This window comes from Cupressus sempervirens, chromosome 3, assembly GCF_028749045.1.
Source record: "Cupressus sempervirens isolate cs-2001-9-10 chromosome 3, ASM2874904v1, whole genome shotgun sequence".
Taxonomy (NCBI): Eukaryota; Viridiplantae; Streptophyta; class Pinopsida; order Cupressales; family Cupressaceae; genus Cupressus; species Cupressus sempervirens.
The window spans coordinates 942,878,489-942,903,373 of record NC_143120.1 but is presented as its reverse complement, the minus strand read 5'-3'; the positions used below and the strand labels follow the sequence as shown (position 1 = coordinate 942,903,373).

At 34.2% G+C, this 24,885-nt stretch overlaps 1 pseudogene; it reads right to left on the bottom strand.

Moving 5' to 3' along the window:
- Window positions 1–21,522: 21,522 nt before the first annotated feature.
- LOC149569849 (serine acetyltransferase 5-like) lies at window positions 21,523–22,149 on the bottom strand (annotated as a pseudogene).
- Window positions 22,150–24,885: the final 2,736 nt, after the last annotated feature.

Here is a 24,885-nt window from a genome sequence, read left to right as displayed (position 1 = left end):
ATCAATTGGAGATTTTTAGACCAATTGCCTTATGTAATGTGATTTACAAAGTTATTACTAAGTTGATTGCTGAGAGATTGAAAAGGTGGCTTCCCATTATTATCTTAGAAGAACAAGGTGGTTTTGTTGCTGGTAGACAAATTTTGGATGGGGTGGTTATTACTACTGAGGCTATTCACTCTATGGCTACTTCAAGGGAGAGAGCCATGTTTTTTAAGCTGGATATGGCTAAGGCCTATGATAGAGTTAAATGGAGCTTCCTAAGGAGTATTCTTCTTTCTTTTGGATTTAGCTCTGACTGGGTGAGTTGGATTATGAGTTGTGTTACTTCTGCCTCTTTTTCTGTTCTTATTAATGGTCAACCTTCTCAACTATTTGGTGCTTCTAGAGGCCTCCGCCAGGGTGACCCTCTCTCCCCATATCTATTCATCATCATGGCTGAAGGCTTGGGTAGATTCATTAAGCATTAGGTGTCCCAGAATTCTATTCAAGGCTGGCGGTGGGGTAATGGCTTACCTTCTCTTTCCCATCTTCAATTTGTTGATGATTCTGCTCTTGTTGGTCTTGCTAGGATCAAAGGAAGTTGAAGCCTTTCGACATGCTTTGGACATTTATTTGGCAGCTTTAGGCTAGAAAGTTAATGAGCACAAATCTTCCATTTACTTTTTTAACACTCCTGATTCTATTCAGCACGGGATTGTTGTTATCCTATTGTTTTAGATAGGATCACTTCCTTTGACTTATCTTGGCATCCCTATTGCTGTTTCCAGGCAGCCACGTCTCTTCTAGCAAAATTTGATTACCAAGCTTTAGGATAAGGTAAATCATTGGACTCATAGATGGCTTTCTACTGCTGCCCGGGTTACTCTTCTTCAAGCTGTTATCCAAGCTCTTCCTACTTATCGAAGCATGGTTCACACTGCGCCTATTTACTTTCTCAAGGAGTTTGATGCTCTTTCTCGACAATTCCTTTGGAGTGGTAATTTGCATAGTACTAAATGGAGCTTGGTTAATTGGGCAACTATTTGTAACCCTAAAAAGGAGGGTGGTCTTGGTCTTCGATATGCTCTATTGAGTAGTCAAGCTTTGGCTGCTAAAATTTATTGGCGATGGTGCTCTGGACAACATCAACTTTGGGCTCATATTATCACTCATAAATATTTTCATGGTGTTGATCCTTGCTCTATTTCTACACTTCCTCTTGAAGGTCATGGCTCAATGGTTTGGCATACTTTTAAGACAGGTGCGATGTTGGTAAAGAGGGGTCTGTTTTGGATATGTAAAGGAGGTTCTCAGGCTTTGTTTTGGTCTGATGCTTGGGATGGATTCCCTTCCATTTTATCCATATAACCTCATCTTTAGCCTCTTTGTGACTCTTTTCTTGCTGCTGGATGGGATAAAGTGGCTCATTACAAGACTCCTTATCAATTGGGACCTGTTGTTGGTTACAGATGGAAGCATTCTTCTGATTGGCCTCCTAGAGGTACAAACATGGATCGTCAAGAGCTTTCTCAAATTTTGGCCTCTAGAGAGTGTTCTTCTTTGCTTGGTCCAGATGTTTTGGCTTGGGGCGGTACCTTGTCTGGTAAATATCATGTCTCTGCTAGGTATCAGGAAATAAGTAGACAATTATTTGGGGATGCTGAGGTCTGATGGGGACACAACCCAAGAATAGAATGGAAACAACAGAAAAGGGAAATTATATTAATTGAGAAAATAAGGTAGTACAAATAGTACAGAAAAATAAACTTCAAAACATGCCCTAAGGGCTTACAATAGCATAAATCTAGAGATAAATTCTCCTTATGTTACCTCCTCTCAAACTCCACTCCGAACTGCCTTTTACAATGCCAGAAATCTCCTTAAATATACCCCGGAGGGTTAAGGACTAGGAGTACATTCTAGAAAGTGCTAGTAGGCATCCACCGACCAAATAGAAGGTTCTAGAAGCTACGCTAGAAGTCGATGCAAATCTAGAAGAATCCAGAAACGGTAATCGAACTTTCGGGAGGCATAACTTTTGAACCGTAGCTCCGATTGACGAACAGTTTACATTTTTAGCCCTTTTCGAGGTCATTTAATGCCCCTAACCTGACTTCGTAGCATTCTTAGGGGGTCTCCAAAACTTGAAAAACTGCAATAACTTTCAAACCGTGGGGCCTTTTGACCTGATTCTTTTTCTGGGAAGCTCTAAATCAAAATTATATTCATCTGGCCAATTCACACCTTCTAGGACACCAAAATGATGGTCAAATTGCATGCTCCTATTTTTTCAGAATTTTCAAACACATTGATTGTGGAATTGTGAGAGTTGGAACCTTTATTTGACCCAAATGGGTATCCAAAAATGAGAAGACATGAAACAGAAACTAAGTCTAAGTACAATTTTTTTTTTTTTTTGGGTGATACAGGATTGCCCTTATACCTCTGGATGCTCCTACATCAGACACCCAGGGTAGATTGAAAAGTGACCCTGTCACTTTATGGATGGTAGAGGAAATTCCAAATGGGAAACCTCAGCTGCTGAAATCCAAGTTGAGTCCTCGATCGGTCGTCCTTTCCATTTGACCAAATACTCTTCATACTGCCTGTTTCTGGTACTCCTACCCACATGATGATCTAAAATGTCTTCTATCTCCTCCTTCTTAGAAGCAGGAATCGGACATGGCTCTAACACCAACTCATCATCTGCACCATCATCATGATACTCTGTTAAATCTGCAATGTTGAAAATGGGAGAAATGTGAATACCGTCTGGCAGCTCCACTTCATATGCATTTCCTGAGTCATGTTTCTTCAAAATTTTGCAAGGGCCAAATTTCTTCATTTTTCAGTTTATTGTAAGTACCGGCTAGAAATCTTTCTTTTCGTAAGTGCACCATGTCTAGATCCCCTACTTGGAATTCCTTATGTCTTCTCCTTTGCTCAGCCCTAGCTTTATACTCTTGATTCATCTTGGTAATGTGTGCCTGAACCTCCTCATGTAGATGCTTGATATGTTCAGCAAATTCTTCCGCTTTAGCACTTGTCCTCTCCCCTTGTTCTATCTTTCTCAATTCTGGTGCAGTCTTTGGGCTACTCCCATATACAATTTGGAATGGTGATTTTCCAGTACTCCTATTTATAGAGTTATTATAAGAAAACTCTACCTGTGGTAGAATCAAATCCCATCCCTTGGGCTTATCCCCAACTAAACATCTCAACAAATTGCCCAAACTTCTATTTACCACTTCTGTTTGACCATCAGTCTGTGGGTGATGCGTGGAACTGAATTTTAGGTCTCTTCTCAACTTCTTCCACAATGTCCTCCAGAAATACCCCACAAATTTAGTATCTTTGTCAGAAACTATACTCCTTGGAAGATCATGTAGTCTTACCACCTCTTTGAAAAACAAGTCAGCAATATGGACAACATCATGAGTTTTGTGGCATGGAATGAAATGTGCCATTTTGGAGAACCTATCAACCACCATGAATACTGAGTCATTACCCCTTTGTTTCCTTGGCAATCCAAGAACAAAATCCATACTTATGTCCTCCCATGGCCTTGATGGAATAGGCAACGGCTGATATAGACCAGTATTGTGACTAAACCCCTTAGCAACTTGACAAACCTGGCAACTCTGTACAAACTTCTTCACATCCTGTGAAATTTGAGGCCAAAAATAATGTTCTCTAAGAATGGCAATGGTCTTATCTCGACCAAAATGTCCTGCCATCCCTCCATTGTATTTCTCCTTAATCAGATTTTCCCTCATGGAACTCCTTGGAATGTACAATTGACTACCTTTGAACAACATGCCATCCTGAATCAAATAGTCTAACCACTTGGTTCTATCTACAGCAACAGGTCCTTTACAAGCTTTCCATGCTTCAGCAAAATCAGGATCCTCAGAGTACAAATTCTTGAGTTCATCAAACCCAACTACTTCAACCTGCATTACTGTAAGCAGTGACCGTCTCCTACTTAGTGCATCTGCAACCCTGTTAGATTTTCCACTTCTATGCTTCAACACAAATGTATAACTCTGCAAGAATTCTACCCACTTCATATGCCTCTGTTTCAATTTACCTTGGCTATTTAGGTACTGTAATGGCTGATGATCAGTATACAAAACAAATTCCTTTGGCAATAAATAATGCGTCCATTTCTTTAAGGCTTGAACTATTGCATAGAACTCTTGATCATAAACATAATACTTCTTCTTTGCATCATTCAATTTTTCACTAAAATATGCAATAGGCTTACCTTCTTGGCTTAATACAGCTCCAATAGTGCTGCCACTAGCATCACAGTCTACGTGGAAAACCTTTCTAAAATCTGGAAGTGCCAACACAGGCTATTATTTTACCTTCTTCTTCAGCAAGTCAAAACTTCTCGCAGCTGTTGCAGTCCATTTGAACTCTTTTCTATCCCCTCTTATTGTATCAGTAAGGGGTGCACATATGCCACTGAAATTCTTAATAAACTTCCTGTAAAAACTAACTAGACCATGAAATGATCTTACCTTAGTAGCAGACCTTGGAGTAGGTCATTCGAAGATGGCTTTTACCTTCTCCATATCCATTTTGAGACCTTCAGGAGATATAAAAAAACCTAAATAGACTAACTCCCTTTTTGCAAAGTTACACTTCTTTAGATTAATTAACAATTTCTCTTCCCTTAGCCTTTCAAGGACACTACGAATATGCAGTAAATGTTCTTCCAAAGTCTTTCTGAACATTAAAATATCATCTAAATAGACAATAACAAATTTTCACAAGAACTTCTTAAGTACCTCATTCATGAGCCGCATGAAGGTGCTTGGGGCATTCGTCAATCCAAAGGGCATGACTAACCACTCATAAAGACCCTCCTTGGTCTTGAAGGCTATTTTCCAGTCATCTCCTTCTCGAATCCATATCTGGTGATAACCACTCTTCAGATCTATCCTTGTTGTTGAGGGCATTCAAAGGCACAATGCCCTTCTTCATTGCAATGGAAACAAGTACCACAGAAGCCTCCTCTTCCTTGTCCATGTCCTCTACCTCTTCCTCTTTGATTTCCAAAGTCTTGGTTACGGGAGCGGTTGAAACCCTCATTCCTCTGGTTCCTGCTAGTACCCTCATCTTCATTTTTCTTTTGGGTTTCATTGCAGCCTCCAAATGATCTACCACTTCCCCTTCCTCCTTGATCGCACCCTCTTTGTCTTCCTTCAAACCTTTTATTCAACTTCTCTTCAACTCGTAGGGCAAACTGGTATGCCTCTTCAACGCTGGTCATTCAATCCAGACTTAATTCCTCTTGGATGCTTGGTTGCAACCCACTGATATAATGAGAAACCTTCTCCTTATTTGCTTCTGCATGTCCCGCTCTAATCAAGAGTCAGTAAAACTCCTCTATATATTCTTGGACTGAACTTCCTGCTTGCTTTAACGCATGCATCTTCTTAAACAGATCCAGCTCGTAGTCCATAGGAATGAACTGCTTCTTCAATTTGTCCAACATGCGATCCCATCTTGTGATCTTCTCCTTTCCTCTTCTGTTTCTTTCCAATTGAACCTCTTGCCACTAGATTTTGGCATGGCCTTTCATTTTGGCCTTTGCAAACTTAACCCTATCTAGGTCCCTTATATCCTCATACTCAAAGTATTCTTCCAGTTCATTGATCCAATCGATCAACTCATCTGGTTTCAGATTTCCTGAAAATACACCCACTTCAATTGTAGGTCTTTTCCCAAACTTAGTAATGGCCCTAAAAAGCCTTTCCTCTACAGGATTCAAAACTTCCCCGTCAACTTCCTCTTCTGGTCCCATTACTTCTTCTTCATTGTCATCCTCGCTGTTGTCACCTGTGGCAACATTTGCTCCTCTATGAAGCTCCTCTTGCAATGCTTGTACCTGCCTCTGGAGGGCTCTAACCTCCTCAAGATTAATAGCTCTGGCCCTTTCGCCATGCTCTCTTCGTGGAGGCATCTTCTAACTCGAACCCACAACCACACAGCCCTGGTGCAAACTGCCTCACAATCGGCGCTCTGTCTACACACTCAGGAAAACCCACTTTGATACCACTAGATGGGGACACAACCCAAGAACAGAATGGAAACAACAGAAAAGGGAAATTATATTAACTGAGAAAATAAGCTAGTACAAATAGTACAGGAAAATAAACTTCAAAACATGCCCTAAGGGCTTACAATAGCATAAATCTGGAGATAAATTCTCCTTATGTTACCTCCTCTCAAACTCCACTCCAAACTGCCTTTTACAATGCCAAAAATCTCCTTAAATAGACCCCGAAGGGTTAAAGACTAGGAGTAAATTCTAGAAAGTGCTAGTAGGCATCCACCGACCAAATAGAAGGTTCCGGAAGCTGCATTAGAAGTTGGTGCAAATCTAGAAGAATCTAGAAACGATAACCGAACTTTCGGGAGGCATAACTTTTGAACCGTAGCTCTGATTGACGAGCCGTTTACATTTTTGGAAAGCGTTCTATAGCCCTATGGATGAGCCATTTTTTGGCCCTTTTCGAGGTCATTTAATGCCCCTAACCTGACTTCAAAGCATTCTTAGGGGATCTCCAAAACTCGAAAAACTGTAATAACTTTCAAACCGTGGGGCCTTTTGACCTGATTCTTTTTGTGGAATGCTCTAAATCAAAATTATATTCATCTTGCCAATTCACACCTTCTAGTTCACCAAAATTATGGTCAAATTGCATGCTCCTATTTTTTTAGGATTTTCAAACACACTGATAGTGGAACTATGAGAGTTGGAACCTTTATTTGACCCAAATGGGTATCCAAAAATTAAAAGACATGAAACGAAAACTAAGTCTAAGTACAATTTTTTTTTTTTGGGTGATACAGGATTGCCCTTATACCTTTGGATGCTCCTGCATCAAGGTCCCTTGGTGGAAGCAAGTTTGGAATAAAGTTTCTTGGTCCAAGTGCAATTTTTTCATGTGGCTAGTGGCTCACAACCGTTGTCTTACCTGGGACAGTCTTTGTAAACGTGGATTTCAGGGCCCCTCTTATTGTGTTTTGTGTGGTAATGGAGAGGAGTCTGTCTCCCATCTATTCTTCGATTGCTCCTATTCTACTCAGATATGGCACCTTTGGTGGAGCGCTTGGGGTTGCTCTTGTTGGCATGCTTCCTCTTTGCCTGAGTTTTGGGCCTGCTTGGGTACTGCTCCCTCCAAGTCTTCTTTTCTCCATGCTGCTTGGATTGCTGGCCCATCTTTCATGCTTTGGCATATCTGGTTGGAGAGGAATCTTCATATATTCCAAGATTTTTGGCTTGGTTTTTTGCATCTTTGGTGGAAAATATCACATTCTCTTCAGGAAACTATTCTTGTGGAGTGTGAGCTTGATGGGGGTATGGATCCAGTTGATCTTGCTATCTGTAATCGCCTCAATTTTCATCTACAGGATGGGGATGCAGCTCATAGGTTTCCTTCTATATCCAGGCATCTTCACCATCAGAGGAAGGGTCGGGTTAACCAGGATGGGCACTAGACTCCTCCTCCCTGTGGAGTTCTAAAAATTAACACTGATGGTTCTTCCCATGGGAATCCTGGTCCGGTTGGTATTAGAAGAGTGGCTCGTTGTAGTTCTGGGGATGTTAAATTTTTCTTCTCAGTTCATAAGGGTGATTATACTAACAATCTCATGGAAGCTCAGGCTCTTTTATATGTTGTGGAACAGTGTTGCTTGTGGAGATGGAGTAAGATTATTTGTGAGTCTGATTCCCAGGTGGTGGTGAACATGCTTTCTTCGCAAGAGCTTGAGGATGTTAGTTGGCAGCTAGCCACTATTGTTAAGCAGATCCTTTTCTTCTCTTCCTCTTTTCAGTTCATTAGGTTCACGTAAATTCCTTGCGAATGGAATAGAACTACTGATTGTTTAGCCAAATGGGCATCTAGTCATGATCCGAGTTGGAATATTAGGGATAGGAGGCAACTGTCCTTTGAGATGGTGCAAGAATTTGATGATCTTGTTGCTCAGGATCGAGCTCCTTTTTGAGCTCTCCTTGTTGTATTCCTTTCTGTCTTAATAAATTTTTACCCCTATTTTTGCAATAATGGTGATAATAATAATATAGCTAGAATTAAATTATCTAAAAATTAAACTAATTTATATTAAGATAACTTATATTTTAATAAATTTCAATATTAACAACACTATAAAAAAAATGCATACTAAAACAAAACTAAACCCAAAACATATTAAATACTTAAATTTTAAACTAAACTAAACATTTAAAAGAATACTAATGAAGCTTATATTTAAATTAATTAAAAATTTAAACTTTCTAAATTTTAAAACTAAATATAAAACACCTACAAACCTACACATTAACTTCTCACCAACTAAAGTATCCTAATCTCTAATTGCGCCCCCCTAAACTCTGGCACTGGCTAAATAGCCACAAAAATGCACCAATTAACTTTGTCACCAACTCCGTCAGTCATGTTACTTCTGCCCATTCACATATGTTTTGAAAGACTGCAGAGAAGCGTACGTCTGTAGAGACTACTGCAGAGAAGTGTCAGCTTGCTCCACCGTCTTTTCAAAGTGTCAACTCAGCTAGCTTGGCGCATCGGCAAGCAAGATGCGATTAATCTCCATAAAAAACTTTTACTTTTTTAATGAGCATCTTTTGGAGGTTTGAAAGTGTAGTATATGACATAAGATCCATAATATCGAAGAAATTGTTTGTTTGTGAAAGAGACTCATGAAACTTATTAAGTACAAAAAGCTACGTATTTTAGTTTACAAACTATCAATACATGTGGCATATTTTAGTAATCAGCTTGTATATTCAAGGCTTTATATTACATCGATGTTGAAATGTGTTAATGGCGAAGATTGTATATATTTATATTTTATTTGATATGGTTAGAAGATTAGTAAATATATAGTTTATTTGTCATATGATTTTTTAAAAAAAAATTATTTTCTATTTTGAAGATTTATTATTGATGCATTTATAAGTTGCTGTCTTTATTCAAAAGAAATTTTCAATTCAATTGACTAATCAATTCATAGAATTTAAAAGATTAAAACAAACTTCAAATGTTTATATCTTTTTCTAATTTTTCATTAATGTCAATAGGCATTCTACAATGGCAATGGGTGGAGTGGAATGGTGTAAGTGGGTTAATGTTAACTTTTATTCTTTAAGGTTAAATTTGACAACTATCTACATTTCAAAAGTTTAAATCTTATTATAAATAGAATATACTTTTTAAAATAATTTAATAAATACCATATAAAATATTTTTTAAAATTATAATATTTGGATACATAAATCATCTACTTTTTAAAGAAATTAAAATTAAAAACATAAGTTAGTAAAAAAATAGATAAATGGAGATAAAGTTAATATAAATAATTTTAGATGTAAGCAAGAGCCTACAACACAATGGTAAATTGTGAGCCTCTTATTTGAGAGGTCTTGGGTTCAAATCTACTCGAGTGGTTAAAAAATAATAATAATAATTAATCATGGCTTTGGCCTTGTACCAATCAAAAAGAGAAAAAAATTAGATGTAGTAAATTAAATTATAATTATTATGTAGTCGATATCTATCTACATTACTTTAGATAGATTTAAGGTTAAATTTGACAACCATCTACCCGTCAAATTTTTTAATTTAAGAAGTTAGTATTGTTCTATTTGAGTCAATGACATTGAATTTTTATTTGAAATCACATTTGTGGGATTAAATTATTTTTTTAGAGGATTTTATTTTTTTATTATGTACATATTTTTAACATCAATTTTTTAGATCACACTTGGTGATCCATCCTTATTTAAAAAAAGAGTGTAAGAGAGAAAATATCATATATATTTTTTCAAAAATAGCATAAGAGAAATTTTAAAAAATTGTTTTTTGATTAGCTAACTTACAAACAATCAATATGGATGAAAAATGTTGTAGATTCAATAACCAAAAACGTTTATAAATTTAGATCAACACTTGTGATCAAAAGATAACCACCTCTTTAAATATTGTTTCAAATGGCTCACAATTTGACCATATGACTTTGTGTCTATTTTGTGAGTATGGCATTGTCATTAGTTTTATGCTTATAAATAGTGTTAAATTCTTGTTAATCAAATTAACTAATCATATTTCAACAAATTTCAATATCCTATTTTTCATAAGGTGGGGTTCTAGTTGTAACACAACTCTTGTTCTAATATACTTTCTATGTAGAATTATTGATTCTATTACTATCTAAATAATAGGTGTCCTAGGTCAACTACACTTGATCCTAGTTATGTAGGCTCATTATTTGTCAAAATGGCTTGACAAACATTTTTAAAAAATCAATCAAGGCAGGTGTAAATAATGGCATTGTCATTAGTTTTATGCTTATAAATAGTGTTAAATTCTTGTTAATCCACTTAACTAATCATTTTTTCAACCAATTTCAATATCCTATTTTTTATAAGGTGGGGTTCTAGTTGTAACACAACTCTTGTTCTAATATACTTTCTATGTAGAATTATTGATTCTATTACTATCTAAATCATAGGTGTCCTAGGTCCACCACACTTGATCCTAGTTATGTAGGTTCATTATTTGTCAAAATGGCTTTACAAACATTTTTAAGAAAGCAATCAAGGTAGGTGCAAATAATGGCATTTTCATTAGTTTTATGCTTATAAATAGTGTTAAATTCTTGTTAATCCAATTAACTAATCATATTTTCAACAAATTTCAATATCCTATTTTTCATAAGGTGGGGTTCTAGTTGTAACACAACTCTTGTTTTAATATACTTTCTATGTAGAATTATTGATTCTATTACTATCTAAATCATAGGTGTCCTAGGTCCACCACACTTGATCCTAGTTATGCAGGCTCATTATTTGTCAAAATGGCTTTACAAACATTTTTAAAAAAGCAATCAAGGTAGGTGTAAATAATGGGATTGTCATTAGTTTTATGCTTATAAATAGTTTTAAATTCTTGTTAATCCACTTAACTGATCATATTTTCAACCAATTTCAATATCCTATTTTTCATAAGGTGGGGTTCTAGTTGTAACACAACTCTTGTTCTAATATACTTTCTATGAAGAATTATTGATTCTATTACTATCTAAATCATTGGTGTCCTAGGTCCATCACACTTTATCCTAGTATGCACACTCATTATTTGTCAAAATGGCTTTACCGAGATTTTTTAAAAAGAAATCAAGGCAGGTGTAAATAATGGCATTGTCATTAGTTTCATGCTTATAAATAGTGTTAAATTCTTGTTAATCCACTTAACTAATCATATTTTCAACCAATTTCAATATCCTATTTTTCATAAGGTGGGGTTCTAGTTGTAACACAACTCTTGTTCTAATATACTTTCTATGTAGAATTATTGATTCTATTACTATCTAAATCATACGTGTCCTAGGTCCACCACACTTTATCCTAGTTATGCAGGCTCATTATTTGTCAAAATGGCTTTACAAACATTTTTTAAAAAGCAATCAAGGTAGGTGTAAATAATGGCATTTTCATTAGTTTTATCCTTATGAATAGTGTTAAATTCGTGTTAATCTACTTAACTAATCATATTTTCAAGCAATTTCAATATCCTATTTTTCATAAGGTGGGGTTCTAGTTGAAACACAACTCTTGTTCTAATATACTTTCTATGAAGAATTATTGATTCTATTACTATCAAAATCATAGGTGTCCTAGGTCCACCACACTTGATCCTAGTTATGCAAGCTCATTATTTTTTTAAATGGCTTTACAAACATTTTTTAAAAAGAAATCAAGCTAGGTGTAAATAATGGCATTGTCATTAGTTTTTTTCTTATAAATAGTGTTAAATTCTTGTTAATCATCTTAACTAATCATATTTTCAACCAATTTCAATATCCTATTTTTCATAAGGTGGGGTTCTAGTTGTAACACAACTCTTGTTCTAATATACTTTCTATGTAGAATTATTCATTCTATTACTATCTAAATCATAGGTGTCCTAGGTCCACCACTCTTGATCCTAGTTATGCAGTCTCATTATTTGTCAAAATGGCATTACAAATTTTTTTTAAAAAGAAATCAAGGTAGGTGTAAATAATGGCATTGTCATTAGTTTTATGCTTATAAATAGTGTTAAATTCTTGTTAATCCGCTTAACTAATCATATTTTCAACCAATTTCAATATCCTATTTTTTCATAAGGTGGGGTTCTAGTTGTAAGACAACTCTTGTTTTAATATACTTTCTATGTAGAATTATTGATTCTATTACTATCTAAATCATAGATGTCCTAGGTCCACCACTCTTGATCCTTGTTATGCAGGCTCATTATTTGTCAAAATGGCTTTAAAAACATTTTTGAAGGCTTCCTAGGTACCCTAAGGACAAGGTTGTTCTTGTCAAATTGTGTTAGCTAATACTAGTAGTGAACAACTTGTGTTCAAATCTAAAAAAATATAGCCAATATTTCCTTCCCAATAGTGTTTGGACCCTATTCATGTGCCTCTAGATCCGATTCTCAAAATCTTGGCAAAATTTTTGAGAGTAACATCAAGTTGATTGATTATGAGGTACTCAGGCCTGAATATGACCCTGTCAACTTTGTGAGAGATCAATTAAAGTTTGGATACACTCATAGAAATCATTTAGACATTGAATTTTTTTTTATGGATGTCTTAATGAATATCAAACTCGAGAAAATTATGGCACACTGACAAATGATGAAATTAGTTTGTATAATGACTTTATTGGTGTTCTTGATCTTACAAATGATGGCTCCTATGTGCAACCTTCATCTTATCATCATATTAAAGTGACTGTCATTGTGTCTACCTTGCCTATGGGTCCTATCATCGATACAATGGAGATCCTAATGCACAGGATCATCAAGAAGATAGAAAAATGATTAGAGTGGACATAAAATAGAAATAAAATAATGGGAAGTACATGCTCCACTGGTGGATTGGCCTCTAGAACTGCTCAATCAACTGCAATGACCTCCACCACTACTACCATTTCAACATTTGTGGGCCGAACCTAGTCTATCAACCAAGGAGGAGATCAACCTTTAGAGAAGAATGTCCTGATTTCCCCTACCTCCCTTTTCCAAGTCATCAATCTTGATGGTGACACCAATCTTGGCATGGATGGTCAAGAGTAGGATACATCTCAACACAGGGATACCTTGGCACTCTGAGTTACCAAAATCTCTGCTTTCTCCACTGCTACTCAGACTAAGGAGACACCCCCAGTGGTGGGGAAGATCTTCGATCACACAAACCTTCAATCATCATTCAATGTCCTCTCAACTAACTCATGGTTGGAGGAGACCATCGATCAAAAAAAGCAAAGATATGAGGAAGTTGCCTCGTCCAAGGACCTCATCACATAGGGGACTTCTTCTCAATCACAATAAAAAAAGATGAAGAAGTAGAAGTCCATATCTACATCGGTCATTGATCCCTCTACTGGTCACATGGTGATGGAGATAACAGAGCCTTAGAAGGAGACAAAGTTCCATGAGCTTATTAGAAATGACTTTCAAATTAGAATGGTAGATATTGGTATTCTTGTCCATGATTCCATGGTTAATATATGAAGTCTACCAATGAAAAGATAGAGGATAGACTGAAGGAGTTGAGGGAGGAGAAACAGGTACTCAAGGCCTCAAACAAAGAATTGATGGACTACATCAGGACTACACTTGGAAGCACTTCAACCATTATATTTGATCCAAATGTAAAAGAAAACAAGAATTTTCTTTTAAAGCTGCAATGGGAAAGGAAATTCAGGAAAATTGGTCAATCATGGATTGATCAAATGAAGGCACAAGGTCCCCCACTCATCAAGAATTTTGGAAATCTGGTATTAGATGCTGATAAGTAGAGGGAGGTAGTTTCTAGTCATCAGACTAGCATGCACAATGTAACATATATATTAATAGAGCAATTGGCATTTTTACAAGAGGTGATCGATATGAAGATGAATGTTGTCATCACCCATGTGATCCTCAAAATAGGTCAAGAGCCATTGCTTCATTAGAAGCAATCTTTGGAGTTCATAGTGGAAAGCTCTATGTGATCTGCAAGTGACCTTAAAGATGTACATGACCTAGTGTAGAAGGTCATAGAGAAACTTTTTGAATACTTAAAAGTGTTGCACATGGAGTCATATGTATCCAACAATGACGGATTGGTTGACATTGTGAAAATGAAAACCAAATTCCTATAGTTTTTTGATGAAGTCGTTGATCTAGTCAACTTCCAAATGTCAAAGATCTAGGAGCTTTCATTAGAAGATTCTATTTTAAGGTGAGCATTAGAGAAGTTCCAATTGAAGATAACTAGAGTGGACGAGTTGAAAGAGATGTACGACTACTGGATGATTCAAGCTGACAACATCATAATCCCAAATGTCAATGAACTAGATAAAGTAATGGATGCAATAAAGGCTTATAGAGCTAAGGAAATGAATTTGAAGAAAGCATGATCCTCTGATATTCTCTCAGACATCTATTATTATGTCTCTTCTCTCTCATTTGTTTTTGTAGCCATTTTTGGCATTTCCTCAGTAAGCTTAGACTCTGTAATGGAGGATGAATCAGTCAAGTCTTATTTTTAGCTTCCTCCATTCAGAGATGCTCTGCATTGCAATCATTGAATGTCACTGACCATTTTGAAGAGGCCTATAAATGTAATTTTTTAGAAGTTAATGAGATCGACAAATTACTTTGTAGGAGAACCCCTATAGCTAGGACTACTATGTGTGACTTTGAGTCTACATTTTAATTTTGTTGTTCATTTAGTTGATGTATGATATTTGGTATGAATGTGTTGTAACTAAAAACTAAATGATCACAAGTAAACTTGGTTTTATTTCTGTCATCTGAGTTGATTGTAAGATTTACTTTCCTTAGCATAACTATTATTCTCTTCCCCTGTCTTGTGCACGATAGTTCATGTATTTTTAGTTGATTGTATGAGAAGTTCAAAATTTGATTAATCTAGTAATTCAAGAGGGAACAATTCATGAATTGTCAAATATCAGTTAACTCAGCAATCCCAGAATCGCCCATTTAGTCATTCCTTCTCTTCTCATATTGTTGTGGGTAGTCTTGTATGTTACCAATCTTGCATTCAATTAGAATAGATTGCATATTAGGTGTTAATCCCCATTTTGAAATTGCCTAGGTTGTTTGAACTGTTAAACACTCTGGTTGTTGGCCTATTTCTCTTTCTAGTTAAGAGCATTGCACCCCCCCACCCCCTTCCAAAAAAATAAGTAGTTGTACCTTTCAATTCAGGGGTCTTTGATAGATTACTATATTTACCCATTTTTTTGTTAACTCCTTTATTTTCTATTAGCCATTGGGCACTCTAAGAGTCAAGGTATAAACCATAGAAATAAGGAAGACAATATCAACATTAAATCACATCAACTACCAAGATTATCCACATTGAAGACTTGACATAGAAGGAACCTCAAAATCATTGTATGATCTTTTCGCAATCTTAGCATACACAAAACTTTGTTAAAAAACAAATAAAATATCTTAGTATCTTGTTGTACTAATTAAGTTATAACAATTGACCTTCTAAGACCACTTGCCTATACTCTATACCCACTCTGCACTAACAAAATGACCTCCACTTCATTCTAAATTAACCAAGGACCAGCTTTTAAAAAATGCTCTAGCTGGTCAATACCGGCACTGACTAAATAGCCATGACCGTTACCTCCTTTACTTCTATCAGCTACTACAAAATGAACTGCCCTGCATGATTTTGGGTTGTGTCCTTTTAAATAGGCTTGGGGCAGTGTGAGGGTGGGGAAAAATATTTATGGGGCCATGAGCCCACGTGGTTGGAAGTTGGAAGTTTGTGGTCTTTGGCGGTAAATGTTAGGGGTTTGGGGTTATAGTGTAAGTTCTAGTTTTAGTATAAGTTAGTTAATATATCTATATATATATATATATTTGTTAGTTTTGATTTTATATATATATGTATATATAATTTAATTAATATCTGTCTTTTCAAAATTAGTTTAGAATTAAGTTAGTTTGTTTTTATTTAAAATTATTTAAATTAATATTAAATTAAGATTAGTTTTAAATTTAAATTAGTATTAGATTAGTTTAATTTTAAGCTAGTATAAATTTAATTTAGTTTTTAGTTCTTAATTAAATTTATTGTTTGTGATAATTAATTTAGTTTTAGTTTAAAGATAGATTAGTTATTTAAAATAAGTTTAAAATTTAGATTTTAATTGTTAGGTAGTTTAATTTAAATGTTTTAAAACATTGAAAATTTATTGTTTGAAAGTTGAGTTAGTAGTGTTCATGTGTTAATTTTTATTTTTACTTTCTATTAATTTTAGTATTATGAGTTGTTAATGAGTAGTATCAGATTTTAGATAGTTTTTAAAAAATTTAGGTTTTTAGTATGTTTTTAAATTAGGATATTTGGCAATAGAGTTGTTTGTTTTGTATTAAATAAAGCATTAGTTTAAATGATTTTAATTAGTATACATATATTTTTTTAGTGGAATCAAATATAATTGCTTTAAAAGTATAGTTGTGTTAGTATTATTAAATAATATCATTGTTAATTAATTTTTAAGGATTGTATCTTATAGACAAAATTCAACATATAATTATCTCTTCTTACACAATAATAAATTTACTTATCTATTTACCTTTATAATACATTTTGACAATTATATAAATATTATTAATTTTTATTTTCAATTAAATTTTATCAACAAAAACTAATAATTAATATAGTGAAGTTGTAAACTTGTAATAAATTAAATTTTAAATAGGAAATTTTTGAAATAAATTTTCTAAAATTTAATTGATATAAACTCTTGGAGAACTACTATGCTAAAGCCTATTTAAAAGGACACAGCCCAAAATTGTTCAGGGAAGTTTATTTTGTAGGAGCTGACGGAAGTAAGGGAGGTAATGGCACTGGCTATTTAGCCGATGCATTTTCGTGGCTATTTAGGCAATGCCCTAAACTCTACCCACCTTACCCTCCACTCTAAACCTCCACATGCCTAAAACTCCTTCCCAACAACCTACACGCTGCCCGAGCAGCCTGTGCACTGACCAAGATGACCTTTATGCAGGTCTGCCCTCTGCTACACTTGACAAGACCTCCCTTAGTGGGCGCTAACCAAGATAAGGAATGGGGAAGAAATAAAGGAGTTTCTTTGCATTGTTTTTTTTTTTGAAAACTTTTACCCTTACTTCCTGCTACCCACTAAATTGATTTGCTGATCTAGCTATCTTATGCCTAACATGGAAATTTTCTCGAGTACTTACTCTAGTCAATTTAAAATTTGCATAGGGTGGAGGAATATATGCATTCATGTTTTAAATATTTTTAGGTAAGTATGAGATAGGGCTAGGAGTTATGTTTTAAAGTTAAGTAGTTAGGCTCTTATATATTTAGGATATTTTAAAATATATAATTATAGTATTTTCTTTCTTTGCTCTTCTTTTTTTGAAAATTTAAAAAATTTTAGAGGATAATTTAGGAATCCTTTAGATTCCCTGTTGCAAGAAAAGTAATAAATCTTTCTCCCCATACAATTTGCAGCATCTTGTAGATGGATATTTCGAGAAAATTTCCTTGTTTTCTTTCTCTTTTTTTTTTGAAAGTATAAGTATTATATATATATATATATATATATATATATATATATATATATATATATATATATATATATATATATATATATATATATATATATATATATATATATATATATATATATATATATATATATATATATATATATATATATATATATATAAGTGTCTTTTTTTTTTTACAATTATGTTTTAACAAGGGATGCATATATTCTTTCCACGTTTGATTTTCCCAATTGCTTAGTTTAATAAGGGAGTTTGAAAAAAATTATTTTATCAAAAATGCACGATTTATTTGTTTTATCTCCATATATATATATGAATCAAATTCAAAAACTTCAACATAACATAAGTTCTTCCTCACCATAATTGAACTTGAAAATAGCATATTTGAAACATCACCATTTTATCTTTGTTTTTTCAATACATACATGCATAAACTTAAATCCTATAAGACTACAATGGTCAAATATTACTCAATCTCTTTTTCTATCAAAACACCTAATTCAAAGGTTACCTTGGGAAAGAATTAGGAAGAAAACCTGGCATCATTGTTGCTACAACAAAGGTTTACATTACATTTCTACATAGGATTTTAATCCCGAACATAATTGAATTTTAACAATCAATTTAAATTTTTTTCATGGCCCTTATCAAGGGATCCATATCTTTTTCTACAATGCATCGCTGAGATTGTGGAGGGAACATAAACTGACCAGGTGAGAAACAAGCATAACAAGGAACAAAATCAAACATTCATTTCCATACTAGGTTTTCACAAATGGATTCAACAGTGAATCAAAACTAGGGGGAAGGTCGATTTTTCCAATAGAAGATGTTAGACACAACACCGAAATAGGTGCCCAGTCGGGGCTATAATTCAAGAACTTTCATTCTTCCATTCTTACATTTCAAAACTCATATGTGCTTTGTGCTGATAGGTAGGGGGCCATAACACCATACCCTCTCTCTCTCTTCTCATATTGAGAAGAGACTCTACACTATTGGAGTCCAACTAAAGACCTTTCCCTGAAAAATAGCCACTTCTGCCCTTTTAGAGGTTGAGTAATGCCAAACATCTATAAAAGAAAACTTCAAAATTTCAAAACAACACAAAGGAAGAACATTGAAGAAAACTTGTTTCCAATCCCTCCCAACATACTCATCACACATACAAACATACATAAGTAATAAAACTAAAACATGAACCACTGCATAAGACCAAAATGAGGTAAAGAATGCCTACCTTCAAGAAAATAGGTTATGGCAAAGATCAAGTTTGAGAAGAGCTAGCTTTCCTTTCCTTCCTCTTCAACTCTAAAAATCCCTCTAAAACTAGAGGTTGAGTGAACAACCCAAACCTCCTAAAAAATGCCTCTAAATAAGGTCAAAACTCAACTACCTCTAAAAAGAAATAACTCCCCCCCACCTCCTAAAGATCTAGAGGCTTCTAACTCAACTAAACCTAAGGAAAACCTCAAGGTGGAGTTAGAGTCATTCAACCCATGGTGAAATGATTCTATTTTCGCACTAAAGCAAGAATGGACTTTTTGAGTAACCTCAAATATCAACAAAAGGGGCTAGGGGGGTGGAAAATGCCCCCATCCCATACCCATACCCATTGGGTATTAAGATTTCATATTTTTAGGACTTAGGGATTGATTAGGGACAAAACAAAAGCTACGAATTTTTAGGACTATCTAACAACTCCGACAAGTAGCTTAAACACTAATCTAGATTAGGGTTAACTGAACTCAATTAAAAATAGATTAACAAAAAGGGCACTAACTTAGTCTGAATTAGGTCCAAAGATGACACAGTTAACGCAAACCAACATGCTGATATCAATATACAATTCATGAGTGTCAAGTGACACTATAAAAAACACTGTTACGAAACATTTAACATTTACAGAATACAGAATGATACATTCATTCATCTCACGGTATGAGTAAAATATGAACAACATGGTTTCCAAAAATGGTACATAGGGTTCAATTTCATTTCTCCATTAGGTTTCCTAACTAATAGTTATCCTGCACACTCATTGCACACATCAATAGCTCAAGAAAATCACATGTATTCAAAACTTATTTGGATAGTTACATTAATCAAAACATGAATCTTTCATATAATTAACTATTTAATTCATTTCTACTCAAATTTAATCATTTGTAATCACATAATCAATATAACATAACTTATTCATTAATTTAGATTAAAGTACCAAATTGATCATTGTTAGGCATGCATACACCTAATCATCATAGAAACACTAATTAAAGAATACTGAACTATCTAAAGCATAAAACTTAATCATCAAGGCATCAATTCAACACCCTTATCATTAGGTGAACATATTGTGTATCATCGTTAGTGAAATTTTAATGTTTTAACTATCGAGATAATATAGTAGTTCTTGAATCACTAAGTACTAAAACATGGATATATTAACTACTCTAAATTTTATTAGGATATGCACAACATAAAAAATTACTTCATATCCATTCAATTCTCCTACAATAGATTTAACAAAGAATTTCATATTTAATAAGTATGTACGAGGAGGGACCTTATACAGCCATCAATTTCTATCATTTTTTTTCCCTACACATTTAAATTTTGTTGTATCAGTGGGTATGTATAGTCCTCTAAATTTTATGAGGTAGCATATTTGAAGTTTACCGTTAGAATGCTACAAGTGGTTGTGCAATTATATTTCTACACGAAGGAATTCTTGAGAGATTAATTTCTATAAATGGGTGTACTTCAACCTTAGAAAGTTAAATTTGGGGTGCTTGAGCCATTGATTTCTATAGGTGGGTGTTCCTTAGCTTTTGATTTTTTTAAGTGGGTTATATCAAACTATTCAATTCTATTAGTGAATGTACATTTGTGATTGATAATCTTGTCTTATTTCCTTGAATCATAGTCAGTTTCTCTAATGCTGACATAAGTGGTTTCCTATCTAGTCTAGCCGTTAGTAGTCTATTCTCTTGCTCTGTAATGCCTTCTACTTATAGAATCATCAAGTATTTAAATATCACATTCTTAAAGGCTAACACTATCTATAGGTTTTTCAGTTTAGTTGTAGATTGCACTATGTCCTCATCATCTATTTCACTCATTTGGGTTGAAGCTTTGGATAAAGCTATAAATCTTGTGTTAGAAAGAATGTAGTGAACGAGATGGAAAACAATTGTAATATGACAATTTTCCATTACATTAGATAAACTTCATGAGAGACCCATAATTGTAGCGAGCAAGGAATTCATTATGTCATCTTTATTTATATCATACTTTTGAGGGTTCGGTCCTCACATTGTCTGTAATAAAAAGTCCCTTGACTTTCAACTTGATTCATTGTTGGGACTTTCTGGTAAAGTTATTTGGCATAGAATCTTTTTCCCTTTGATTATATATTGGTAAATTTATATTTTGAGTTTGTCATAGAGTTGTCTAGTTTTAGAACTCTTCTTAGATTTCTTCTATTCTAGACAAATTTTGATTTACTATCCTTTATAACATCCATGTTTTATAATAAACAGAATCAAGACAAATACCCAATTTTGATTTTTGGCTCTAGAATTTAATTAGATGGTTCCAATGCATCCATCAGAATTGACATCAGTTTCTTTCATATGGTATAAACTATGACAAATGCTCTAACTACATCCATTATTTCTTTGGGTTTACAAGACTGTGTATGCACTCGAAGCTATTTAGAATGGTTTTACACCTTACATTATCTACGTACTGGAAATACAAAGTACAATTATGGTTTTCAAAAAGACATAGATGAAGGATGAGCTTTTGAAAATAATATCAAATGATAGAGTTTAATCATTTCATGACAAAAAACATATGCTCCATCATCTTACAGGAGTTAATAGGGTAGGATATGCTTTTTCCCAATTAATCTGAATGGGTTCTAAACAATAGTAGTCTTGCACGGGACGTCAATGAGCATGACAGGCCCAGCTCCAAACTTAGACCCTTCTTCAATTCTTACATTTTTCATAACACAAGCCCCTACCTTGATCAAAACCCCCTTAGCAATTTTAGGATGCCCGTTGACGCCATCGGTATCACCAAGCATCACCAATAATGATAGTCTAGCTAATAAAAACTCTCGTCCCATGGTGGAAGACCATGCCCTCACCAAACACAGTGGTAGGATCTAGGTCCATTGAAAACACTTGAGAAACCCTGCATTGGAGAATTGACCCTAAGACTAGAGGTAATGTGCCATACGGTGAGCTTGGCATGTGAGGAAACCCTTGAAGGTGATTATACAATGGCAGTAGGAATTTCATGCAGGGTCTCTCTCTTTGGCAGTGCAAATGTTGGCTAGAATGGCATTGTGTACTTGATGGCTTTGTATAAAGATGTCAAGAAATAGGTTGTAGAGCTTTGCAGTAGGCAGCATGGAGGTGATTGAAAGTTTGTTCATTAGGTGCAATGCCACCACACTCTCAATTGTTTTATGAGAGAGAATGTACTTTCCTTGCATGTACCATCCTTGGGTTTTGGAGTCTTTCAATACCTGTTCTATAGGGAAGAGATGCAACCTTGGATGGGAATGGAGCTAAACTATCAAAGCAACAATTCTAGATTGAGAGACAGATCCAAGTGTGTATGCTATTGAGGATGTAGATCGAATTGCATATCCCATTCTATAGCTAGTGGATTGAGTATACCTACTATTTTTAAATAGAAGAGGTTCCTTTGTTTAATAAGTATTTATGCCTAATGTGGATAGCGTTGAAAGATCACATTCGTCATCCACCTTAGGCTTGAGAAGGTGCACACACTTTTCTGCTTATCAAAAAAGGGAAAGCTATGATCTAGTTCAAAAGTCTTAGTGTTAAATATATTCATCTGTTGTCACACTTCCCTTGATGAAGTTTATCATTTCTTTACTATCAGACTTTGTTCATTGATTCAGCTAGAGTCATTTCTCATTTTGACATTCTTAAGGTAATAACCTCGTCAATACATTGTGCCTCCATAACAATGATCTAAATGTAAAGCACCAGAGCTTCCTCATTATAAATAGTTGTTAAGATATTCATACCTTTTCAAATCATTTCCATGTATCTTTATTTTGCTCATTATCTTGAAATTTTGCACTGCATTTCTATATTGAACCCTCCTTGCCTCCTTTAACTAAATACTTTTACTTTCTTTTGATATTTTTCATCACTGTCTTCATGATAGTTATACAGTGACAACCTCATTCATGCTTCACTATATCTTGCCATACTCTCTCACATTCTCATATTCGGTAGCACCCTTGCAAAAAATTTCTTGATTGGCCTTTTTATGTCAATCTTAGAAAAAATTAAATTTGATATGTCTTTTCTTGTTTATTCAATCATTTCCCATCTTTATGAGGGTCGTTATCACCTTTCTCGATTGATGTTGTGTGACACTTTTGACTGTATTCATAAAATATTGATAGAAAATATGTGCTGGCTTTCTAAAATGACAGAGACATGACGGGGGTTACAAACACTTTGAATATTGTTAAAATATGCTTCAAGCGGTGCTCACGATCAAGGTCTAGTTTGGCCTTTACATATTCTCCAGTTGGGTGTATCTGATATAATTCATTTGTAGATTATTCTGCAATTATGATGATGTTACACATTTTGTGCGTGTTTCTGATCTGGGTTTCACTTGGATCGGCGGATGCAACTGAAGGGTATACTCAGCTGAACTTGACGAGAATCATTTGGACTCCTTATATACATATTTGAATTCTTCTATGTCCCTCTCTGTGTGAACAACATCCTACAGGAATAAGATTATATCAATTATATTTGCCAATTTTTTACAAAGGCTAAGTTTAAGGACAAAATTTATAAGTGTAGATGTGTGCATGTGTTGTTATATTCCATCCTCATCTTTTCCTAGCATCCATTATAAACAATAGTGATATTGCATTCTATTCTTGAAATCTTTATGAAAAATACTCAATAAAGGACAATGAATCTTATGGTGTGCATTGAGCAATATAACTACTGATATACTTCAATAAAGAACTTGAAGTAAGAGAATCAACAAAGTGTGTACTTGAAGTTAGCTCACCAATTACATAATCTATTACATGGCATGCCAGGTCTTTGTCTTAAATAAATTTCTCTGGTAATCTCAGTGGTTGGAAAAGTTGCTTATTTTTAGAATTTATTATATTATTTGCTATTTGTAATTATTAATCTCTGCCATGTAATGGCTAGGATTATTGTTTTCAATTTGCTATTTAGTATTACTAGTTATTTTGAAACCTGTGCATATTTTTGAACTATCTCATTTATATTATAGTTGAAGCGATATTTTCTATTAAAAGTAATTTCTGAATTTTTATTCATAATTTTCTATTGAATCTCTCACATTTTACTTGTAGTAATTTTATTTTCTCCTTGAAAAAATTAGATAAAAATAAAGCTATAAGAAGTTACTGGATTTTTTAGGCATGTGTCTACCAGTACCTCGTGATGAGGGTTTCATTTTACATATGTTTGACAATTTTGCTTCCATGGTTTGCATGCGTGCGGCCATTACATAATGGTATAAGTATGCATGGAAATAGAAAGGACATGTGGCATTTTAAAAAAGAAATGCATAATCGTCTTGCCTCAATTTTTTTTTCCAACCTTTGCAGAATATGCAACACCACCATGATTCTACAGAAGAAAGTAAATAAGACTTCTACAAAAGAATATACCTTCTTTGCATGTGGGTCACAGTTATCATTTTCCTGATTCAGGGTATTTGGAATCAATATTTCATTTTTCATTTTCTCACTATGTGATCTTACTAGTGCTTTATATTCGTTTATGTATTTCGCATTTCATTTTTTAACTATGTGATCTCACTAGTGCTTTATATGTGTTTATGTATGCACATAAATTCTCCTTCACAACTTAAATTTTAGTTCTTAAATTTATGAAAGAAAATGTTTCTACAACTTGCTAACTGATTTTTAACATAATTTGAATGTCCCATAAAGTTGATTAATAACTAAAATAATTTAGAAGGAAATGCTTGGCTATGTACCAATATTCCATTAATTTGATTTTTGTTGTGCATGTTTTATGTTTTCTTCATGCATTGCAACATGATTATAGAAGGGCTTTAAAAATTCTTTATATATGTGAATTGCATATTCAAAACTTCAATAGTCTTGTTGAGTTTACCCACCAAGGATCGGACCAAGCCGAGATTCGGTCTTCCAAACCACCAG